We start from the raw sequence: 11,036 nt of genomic DNA on the forward strand, positions 1-11,036 counted from the left end.
CGATGAAAAGGAAAATACACATCAAGAACATATATTTGAAAAAAGTCACGTATTTAGGAAACTTAAAACATCTACACAAAAAATGGTTCAGCTGCTTAAGAAAAATGTTAAATGTGTACATAAAAATGCTCTTGATGTATACAAAATATGCACATTGTGTGTGTGTGTGAAAAAACTGTTTACGACGTGTGTAAAAAATGCATAAAGAATGTTTACCACGTATGTGAATTTTGTTGACCATGTATTAAAAAAATCCAAAATTTGAATTAAGAAAAAGAATAGATTGTGTATTTAAAAATATTCAACATGAATAAAAACAAACAATTTTCAGATGTACACTAAAAGTATACATCATGTCTATAAAAAGTAGTGATGTGTTGAACAAAAAAGTAACCAATGAAAACCAACAAACAAAAAAGAAAACCAAAATATAAATAAGAAAAAACAAAGTAAATAGGTGAGAAACAATGAAAACCGAAGCATAAGAAAGAAAAAGCTAAACCCAACGAAAATCAAGGAAAAAACAAGGTAAACCGAAGTAAGATAATGAAAATTGTGAATACGATGCAAACAAAGGCGAAAACCAAAAAAAAAAGACACACCGACGAAAAAAGAAGAGGAAACCGTGCTTAACACGACTTGCTAAAACCGTGCTTACCACAATTTTTTTTTGCAGATGAAAGGGACTTTTATTCATCACTCAAGAGCATGTTCAAACTTACATAGATCAGGGACAGCACCTGGCCCCGGCCCCAACAATACAACCGTGCGACATTCAGTTCTACCAAAATTAGCTAGATAATGACTGATGCTATTCTGCTCCCTACAAATATGAGCTAGCTTAACTACTCTTCCTTCCGACATAAGCCTCCTTATCTGATCCACCATCATGAAGTAACGGGATCGATCTCTGTCTACTGCTGTGATCATGTTAAGAGCAACAGCGTAATCTATCTCCACTTCAACAGGTAGCTACGTTCACTGCAAGGCAAGGTTAATCCCCTCCAAGCAGGAAAAGAAGTTTGCTTCTAAAGGTTCTGCACATCCCCTCAGTCCTCTGCATGATGAGAAGATGATCTTGCCTGAGCTGTCTCGCAGAATCATTATGGCGCCCGTCTTTCCGGTGAAGGCGCAGGACGAGCCGTCGACGTTGCGCTTGGTCCATCCGTCTGCCGGAGGAGTCCATCGTGATCGCGCCTCATCTGCAACCTGAGCACGCGGTGCAGGCTTGCTCGATGCCCCCGCATCAACCACATGTTTGCCTTTCGACAGGTCTGCACTCGGATTGTTTTGGATGCCCACGAGTGAAGCTACTACTTTTCTCCATAAAGTTGGTTAAAGTTCAAAAACTTTGACTTAATATGAAAGCTGGATGTACACAAATTCACCGACGGAAAGAGTATGCGCCCCGGATCATTGTTACAAGTGATATTGTGAGCAAGGTTATCCTGAGGGAGGAAGTATCCTGTGCAACGAGCCAACTCGTGCACCCAGTACACCGAGCGATTCTGGGCCACTCGACGGGGAATAGATGGGCTGGATGTTATCACAAGCTGGCTGCGGGTTATTTTACACAATGGACCTTGTCAAGTCATTGAATTGCGCAAAAGTTCGAAATTCCACTCCTTCCCTTTGCTCTGCCCCGTTCTGTACCAGTCTCTGTGAGATCCCCTCTCTGTACAGGCGATCTATCACGGACGAGCTCTCTTCAGCAGAACTCCCACCCCGATGGTTGCATTCCCTTTTCCCTCTATCTCCATAATCTATCCCTCTCCACGACGGTGATGACTATGGCTTCGCAGGACCGATGCACACTCCTGGTTTGGCACCGCTGCCGCTGCCGTTGCAGGCTCAGATTCAACGCCTCCGCAAATTCCAAACAAACTGAGTTGCTTTCTTTATTCAGATCGCGAGTTACATATTTGTTCCCTAGGCCGTAGCGAAAAAAGAGCTAAGAATATGCTCCTGATTACTGATTACGGTGGATATCATTGAACTTCTCGTATATATGAGCCTTCTCATATATACGTAAAGTTAACTGTGATCTTGTCAAATTTTCTGGAGATTTCTGAGTTCACATTCTAATTTGATTGAACTTGTACGAGACAATTTTTTTTGAGGGATCTACAATACAATTAAAGCCTGAATGGAATACTAAAACACATCCTCAAGCCTAAGCGCAAATTCTCTGGTGATTCTCAAAGCTGAGAAATCATTCGGCTAGTCCCCAAGTGGATTAGGCCACAAAGTAATTGTTAAAGCTAAATCACCATATATATATATATATATATATATACGGCTGCGCTAAACTAAGCGTGAGCGCAGATCTCTAATAATGTGCTCCGCCCATGTCGCGTGCACACCGCTCGGCCAAGTCGCACGTGGATGCTGGCTTAATCGCTATTTTCTTCCACCTGCCAGTAAAGTTCTATGAAAAATATAGTAATAGTATTAATTTGGTTACTAGCTCACGCAGTGGTTCACGCCTCGCCACCGTTCGGGTTCTCTGTCATAACGTGCTTGTTTGTGCATGGTAATGAAACATGGGAAACATAGTAATAGCATTAACTCCATTACTATCTGGCCACTGTCCAGTTAATAAATAATAAAAACTGGATTGCTTGTCTGGCCACCATGTTTTTTTGTTATTTTAGAGACAAGTGTATTAAACGGTAATTAGTTTATCATGGCTATACATCTAGTAATTTGGTTACTAGTTTAAGCCACTGAATTAGAAAAAAATGCATATGCATATCTTCTAGTAATAGTGTTACTATTGGGTTTAAGCCATCTCTTTGTAGCTCCAAAGTAACGTTGACCACAAAGTGATACGTGTTACTTAAACTTTACTACACGGTAATTATTTTATTATTGGGCTGTTTAGATTTACTACATGGTAATTGGTTTACTACATATTGCTCACTTTTACTATCACAGTGATGGACGTGGCTGCTTCTAGGGTGGGTTTAGGCGTGTGCCGGTTTGGTTCAATTTGCTGCTGTGGCTGGTGGTCGGAGCGCAGAATAAGACATTGTGCGCTCAGGCTCATTTTAGCGTACCTATATATATATATATAGACACGGTCCATTTAACGTCCTATCAACTGGTGGAAGCATTTTGCGTTGGAACAGAGAACAAAATATAGAGATCATTGGAGAGAACTAGTCTTTAACTTCAATCAGGCAGAGACCAAAAACTAATACATATAAATGGAGAGAACCAGTCTCGACCCGGCTCCTCAGTTTTTCCTGCAGCAGGAAATAATTTCTGGAGCTTCACAAACACTAACCTGGTTCAACAGTCTCGCGTTTTTTTTTGCTGGTAAGTCTCACAGGTTTAACACCATAAAAGTGTTACACAAATCCACTTGAACCATAATAAAACATAAAATCGTTCCACACATTTGGAATCACGAACTAACTTCTTAAACACATGAGTGACCCTTTTTACTAGAAGCATCCAAATGCATAAATGACAACAGAAGTAGAAGTACATATAGACTTGCACAGATTTGTTTCCTTTGTGCGCCAGGTTTACACAAAAGGAATCGAAAAAAATCAACTTAGCAGGAGCAACCAGTAGATACACTTCATGAGGAGAGCATTTCGGGCGATTGAGTACAAATCAATCATCAGTCCAACTAGCATGAACAGAAAGTCATCTTGATGACTTCAAGATTGATGGAATACATAATGCATGTCGAAATGACCACAGAGCCTCCTGCAAGAATAAACCTAGGGATTAATATGCCAAGTTAGCTACAATTGATGGTAATATATATGCAAAAAATATACTCAAATCAATGTGAAGCTAGGCTTACCAATTCCCTTTGTAAACACGGCAAATGGTACAACATAAGTGCCCACATGGTTTACTGCTAGCAAATTCCTGGATCTAACAGTAATTCTCATTCAGAATTTTATACATAGTATAGTCATATAGAACTGGATATAAAAAATAAATGAGACCAACCCAAGGGCTAACCCTCGTTGACATTTTTTTATAGGAGAAGCTCCCCGAGCACCATGCGTTCGAGCGAGGACTCGAACTCGGATGGGCTGGCAGCAACTTCAGCTGCCCAACCAACGGGTCGACGCCCCGTCCTCGAACTGGATATACAACACATGGAAATTCAGCAAACCAACAGAAAGCCCCATGAATATTTGGGAGGGCATATGCATGCTCCGGGACGACAGTTGCACACGTGAGCTCCTAGAAAGACCACAAGTCCAAAACCTCATCTCCTAAAAATACCACGATCAATACCATAAGACCGTAGCGACACTGAATTGTACTAGGACCAACTGAGCAATGGCCCCATCCATTACACACCGCATATAGTTCTTCTACTAAATTTACACAAACTGACTTGAACTAATTATTCCAACATCACATTAGTGAAACTGACGCATCTAGTTATCTGAAACCTTTTGGATGTGGAAGCGAGACAAAGTTCAACTAGAATACTGGACCATCTAAGGCCCTTTTCATTTAATATCAGAAATGCAGATGTGAGAACATATAGAACATTACTATTTCAGGTACAAGAACATCACATGAACAACTAGTAATCATTAAAATCTTGCCGTGTACGCAGGGTCACGGTAATCCTTTTTTCACACGCATGTGGAGTGGTTCATGTACAATTTTACTCTGAAGCTAGCACAAGGTACGTGATAATTTGTTCTTGTGATGTTCAGTGCACACAGAGCAAAGTCCCTAATCTTTTTTCCACTCTAGCAATTGCAAATAGTGATAAAATTTTACCATTACGGCTAAATCTCACACATAAAATTCGGTGCTATATAATACTACGATGCACTTGTTTCAAATGAACCGGGGGAAGTGAGGAATCGGAAGAACCAATATGACTGCACATTAATAATATAAGAATCAAATAGGGCGCACATACCTCATATCCTCGAGCTGTAAAGGCAGATAGCCGGCTCCTATGCAGTCGTGTTATTGATCCACAGAGCTACAGCCCTGCGTCGCTTCAAAGATGCAATCACAGCGCGCAGCCGCTGCCCTCTGGACCTCATGATTTGGATCCTGGGCGTTGTTGTTTCAACGCCTGAGAGGGAGAGGGAGATGGACATGAGAGAGACAGGGAGTTCTCGAGGAAGAGGAGAGGGAGGTCGAGGGACAGAGGCGAGTCGCCCAATTTTCTATGAACCCTAGCTTAAGCCGCAGGCCCTGGTTCAGTGGTACAGAAAAGGAATAGAGGAAACGAAGGAGACGGATTTCAAAGGGACTCTGCGCGCAGTTAAATGGTTTTACAAGGCTCATTATGTAAAATGTGCCGGCGGCTACGTGATGATAACATCCCATCCTTCAATTTTTCATCCACTGGCACAGAATCGCTCGGAGCATCCGGTGCACGAGTTCGCTCGTTTCACCAGATACGTTCTCTATCCTGAGGCCGCCGCGGTGTTAACGTAGAGGAGAACCAGATGAGATCGTAGAGGTAGAAGTTGTGTGTGGGGGGTCATTTCGAGATGGGATCAGGATAGGAATCGAGATCGTACGGAAGCAACGGAGCAGCGGATGAGGGCGTGTAGCAGATCGGGTCAACTCGGCGCACGGTACATGCTGTAATTTGTGAGAAAGCTCATGTATCAGTTGATCAGGCCTGGTGTGTATACATGTACAAGAGGGCTAATAGCATCTACAGCCGGACTTCGCAAATCCAACACCTCAAACGCCCGCGGACGTAACATGGTTTGTTCGTGGGCAGTGACTGGTCACGTTTTAAAGATTTGTTTCTATAACTTGACACCTCAAATTAGAAATCTCAAATTCATATTATTACACGCAACGTGAAACCTAATCTAAACGGAGCTCGTCTGGCTCCGCCGTGCCTATGTTCGGCGGCTAGCTGCGCTCCCCAGAGTATTGGTCCGGTCATTGGCAAGGTAGAGTAGGGCATGAGACATGAGCCGGCTCACGAGACTCAAGGCGTCGCCGTCTCACATGCCCTACTCTTCCTTATCCGAGCTCGGAACCCGAACAGTGCCGGTGGACATTAGATCGAAGATGAATCCGTCCCGGGACAAGCCGGCGACATCCACCATGACGTGGTTGTGGAGCCCGGACTACTACACCATATGGGGTGTCGGCGAATGCGACTCCGCCTGACCGACGTCCACCACCGCGAGGGCAACCGCCGCCTACTGTGCCCACTGCCTCGCACGGCGGGCACGTCGCACCATGTTTTCGTTCGACGACACCCATGTTGCGTCAACGGTCAATGCACGCCAACGAAGGGGTTGCGTGTCTGCCACCGCGTATGGACGCCAGACGGACTGCGCGTCTTCGGTGAGGCAGCAATGGCACACCTAGTGCCAGATCCATGCGTCATTTGGGCGGACTCGATGGATTCCTGACGGAAGGAGTCCTAGTGATGCCTCACACGGGCTCTTCCTGGGAACGGCGGAGCACAAGGCGGATGGCCATCTCCTCCTTCGGACCACATGAGATGAGCTTCGGGTCGACGGATCTGAAGGTGAATAACTCAGATTCGCTGTCCGCCCTGTCGGAGACAGTCGAAAATCGCCGGACGGGAACTTGGATGACGAAGGGGAATGAAGTGAAGTGGACCAGCTCGCTTGCGCCCGCTACATGGACCAGTGAAACACTCTGGTGGTGCATGCATTTAGTATGAGACCGCTACGTGGACCAGTGGAACACTCTGGTGGTTCATGCATTTAGTGTGGGACCCAGCCCATGGTACATCACGTGTGCAGTCTAATTACTACTTTTGGTGTCTTCTGTTTGTCTAACTTAAAACACCTGCCTTATTTGTGTGTGGTGTTATTTCTCGTAATTACTACGTGTGAAATTTGTCTGCAACAACTTGCACTAAAAAAATTGTTGCCGGAGATTTAGGACTAATTTTTTTTACAGGATGAGAGATTTAGGACTAATTAGTTGCAAGACGATTTGATCTACTAGCTTTTCCAACCAAGTTTCGGTCGATTAAAGAAAATCATACTTTTCGTCTCTTAACTTTTGATGGAGTCGAGATTCGTCCCTCAACTTCAAAACCGGATAACATGCACCCTCAACTACTGAAATCAGACAAGGTTCGTCCTTGGACTTGGTTCAAACCGGATAACATGTACTTTTCCCAAATCCGTTATTTTAAATCATTTACTTTTTCCAAAGCCGCGTATTTTTCCAAGTTCACATATTTTTTTCTAGTTCACATACATTTTTTCAAATTCATGAAGTTTTTAAAGATTACGGCAATTTTTCAAAATTCGCGTACTTTTACCAAATCTGTGATTATGTTTTTTAATTCATGTAATTTTTTCAAATTCTCATACTCCCTCCATTCCCTTATACAAGGCCACTATCAAAAAATACATTTTGCATCAATACAAGGTCACAGTGGCGGAGCTAGCAAGAATCCATTGGGGGGGGGGGCGCAAAAGGTAAAATATGAGTGTTTGGGGGGGGGGGGGGCAAAGGCTAAAAAATTTCTCATTTAAACCCTCACAATTTTTTTCCTTCACAAGTTGCAGCAATGTTGGGGGGGCCCCAGCCACCCCAGGAGCCTAGATAGCTCTGCCACTGCAAGGCCACCAACAGTAACCGAGACAAAAACTAATGATGTTTTCTCGTACTAGTAACTTTTTAATACTTACATGCATGTAGTCATAATGACACTCAACTACTTCTTTTCTATTCATTCGTTGCATGCTTATGACGTATTAATGATCCCGGTTAACGAGAAGAAAAGATGACTTGCAAAGCGGTCATTAAATTTTATCTTAGTACCTGTAATCTGAGTTTGTGGCCTTGTATAAGAGAATGGAGGGAGTACTTGTTTCAATTCACATACCTTTTTCAAATTCATGAAAATTTTAAAGTTTCATGTGCTTTTTTCAAATCCGCATACAAGTTCCATGTTTGTGTATTTTTTTTGAATTCATGTAACTTTTTAGTATTCACGTACTTTATTTGGAAAAAGTTCATGAATTCGAAAAAACTTACGGACTTAGTAAAAGTACGTGGAGTCGGAAAAAGGAGAATATGAAAAAATTACGCGGATTTAGAAAAATGTACGCGGATTTGGAAAAAGTGTGTGAGTTGAAAGAATGACGCCAAGTTGAGAAAAGTATTCAAATTTGAAAAAATTACACGAACTTAAAAAAATACAAATAAAGTTAATGGATTTGAAACAAATACATGGATTGAAAAATATACGTGAATTTCAAATAAGTTCACGGATTTGAAAAAAAAACACGAACTTGAGTCAACACCAGTCGAAACTATGGTCAGTCAGCACTAAAACCGGACAAAACCGAGACCTTGAACGAACCTTGTCCGATTTTAATAGTTGAGGGCGCAAGTTGTCCGGTTACGGAGTTAAGGTACCAACTGTAGATTACACATAAAATTAAGTGACGAATTGATTCTTTAGGCCCCACTTTACAGTAATTGTTTCGATGAACAGGTGAACCGTGATGGAAGTCGATCAACCTGGCTACATGCTAAATGGTGTCGCCACAATCCTGCTATAGTCTTCTTCTTTTTTTCGCAATTATCCTGCTATAGTCCATGGGCGGATATCATAATTAGCTGTGAGGATTTTTTTTGCATGGTAATACGTGTCTCATTCAATATCATAAAGAACAAAGTACAAGTCACGTAAAAACCGACATGAAAAAATTGAAAAGATAGCAGAACATCTTTGAGCTTGGCAGTGACGCCCGTCACGGCACCACCACAGCAGCCACTGAAGAAAAAATGACGGATCACCTTCTCACCCGAGCTCGACGCGGCTCCATCGCTGATATGCAGCTTTGGGGACCTCCAAGGTGGCTCACCAAAAGTCAATTCATTGAACGAATCAGACTGGGGCAACACCCTAGACACGCCATCGAACTCCAGATCTGGCACCCCATCACGAGTAAGACGCCGAAGGAGAAAACCATACCTGCCATCCACGAACCACGAACCCAGCACACGTTCCGTCTTCCAGATATCGTCGATGCAGACCACAATCTGCATCCGCTCCTGGACTACCTCCCAAGTTCCACGCTGACGCTGGAGCAAACGTCGTCGCAACGGCAGAGCCCGAGGACACAGGTCCACCACGAGGGTGCCGCCGCCGCCACGCCATCCTTGCTTGAACAGACTGGTTTCTAAATCCATCCCCAACCACAAGACCAATGGCCTCGTCAGGGAAGGATCCAAAAAATCTTTATTCAGCGCCGTCATCGTTGCCGCCAAAGCGAAAATGATGAACAATCTAAAAACCTAAATTACATGGGAGTAAAAACTATCCACGCGCGTGGATCCGATGACCCCCCTCACCACCGACGACCGAGGTCACCGGCCGGCGAAAGGGAGCCGCCGGAGGACAGCGCTGAAAGATGGCCTCTCCTGGTGGCGGCAAGGGTTCCAGCAGCCAGGGAGTAGGGAGAAGAGAAAAAAACGCTTGGCTTAAGGAGACCTGCTTCGGTAGACCCCCTCACAAAACTTATAGGCGGGAGGTTGGTCGGCGTGTAATAAATGGATTTCGTAGACCGAGTCAACCACACTCTCATCCAAGACGCCGTCAGGGGACAGACGTCCGTTAGCTCCATTGAGAACAAACGTCACCCCGTTGGACAGATTTAAACTAGCATGTACGCCGCGAGTACAGCTTGCTGACCACATCCCAACACGAGGCAACGGTTGTCGTGACCAAGCGAGCCCGTCCGTGCCTATGAATATTCGCCCATGAATCTGCCTTCTCTGTCCCTTGCAGCAACGTCACATCTATTCTGGTTCTTCCCAAACGTTGCATTAACCTTGAGATTGTTAGTCCCCGACGGCGGAGGTATCTGGCTACTTCCACATGCACCAGTTGTACTTGATACGTTCCGTTTCTTGATCATCTCGGTGCTTTCCAGTTGCCCTATAAAGTTTCGAACAAATACATGAACAGAAAGTGGTGAGGGTAAATCTCATCCTGGATGTCTGTCCTTGCATGCCACAACGCCCATATATAGAGTAATAACTAAACTCATGACCCGATCATTGTGTTGCAATGTTTCGATTGAGGATGATATGAAGTCTTTGGCATTATGATAGGATGCATTTGATATATGTTCAACCAGAGTATCATCAGATGGGCAGTGGCCGGGCCATGAACGTTGCACATGTATTAGTGTGATCTGCCAGGCGGATGCTGTTGGCACTGCCGTAGATGACCTGGCCCAGGCGCAAGAGGAGGAAGCACTCGCGGGCTGCAAGTGGCCTCGCGCCGTCCAAAAGGCCGGCCGCGGTACCTCGGACAAAGGAGGTGAGGAACCGGCGGCTGGGGCCGACCGCGGACCGTGGCACGGGGACGAACACCGGCGGCAAGCACGGATCGGCCCAGTCCTTGTATCGTTGCTGGGTAAAGAAGCCGATGAGGGCAGACGAGTGGGTCGTGTCCTCTGGCCAGGGGCGGCGGAGGAAGGAGCGGTCGGTGACAAGGCCGCACCACCGCTTGCATGCCGCGGCGCACCGGAACAGCGTGGCAACGTCCGCAATGGCCACGCGCACCAGGACCTCGAGGAGCAGGTCGTCCGGGAGCAATGGCACGTCGTCCACCATGGTCTCCATCTTCTTTAGCTGTGAACTATGTATGCGATCTCCGCGGGGTATTGCGAGCGATCGGTCGATGGAGAGGTAGTTTGTGCGTATATATGTACACAACATCCATCTCCTCGTGTCAGGTTCGTTTCCTTTTCAATCTCCAGCATTTTCTAGGCTACCTCGACGGGGATTTTCCCTTTTTTTCAGTATTTGGTAAATCGAAGAAGCCTGAAAATTGTGCATGTGGTTACCTTGCGTATACTATATATATATACACAACATCGTGTCACAGAAGATAACATGGGGTCCGTATCGCATGCGCTTCTCCCTAGCAATCCTATATCTTTCTCTTCATGATTAGAACTTTGAATAGATTATGTAGCTTATTTAAACCGTGATCTGATTTAGAGATTAGCTGAGATGTAATTTTTGATACTATTAAAGTGTCAAAAAAAGTCTTA

At 44.6% G+C, this 11,036-nt stretch overlaps 1 long non-coding RNA gene across 1 annotated transcript; it reads right to left on the minus strand.

Moving 5' to 3' along the window:
* Nucleotides 1-3,380: 3,380 nt before the first annotated feature.
* Nucleotides 3,381-4,722, minus strand: LOC123155533 (uncharacterized). The gene is made up of 2 exons (XR_006477483.1): nucleotides 3,821-4,722; nucleotides 3,381-3,720 (listed from the first exon to the last, which is right to left on the minus strand). It is a non-coding gene; the product is annotated as an uncharacterized lncRNA (long non-coding RNA).
* Between the last annotated feature and the right edge of the window lie 6,314 nt (nucleotides 4,723-11,036).

This window comes from Triticum aestivum, chromosome 7B (assembly GCF_018294505.1).
Source record: "Triticum aestivum cultivar Chinese Spring chromosome 7B, IWGSC CS RefSeq v2.1, whole genome shotgun sequence".
Taxonomy (NCBI): domain Eukaryota; kingdom Viridiplantae; phylum Streptophyta; class Magnoliopsida; order Poales; family Poaceae; genus Triticum; species Triticum aestivum.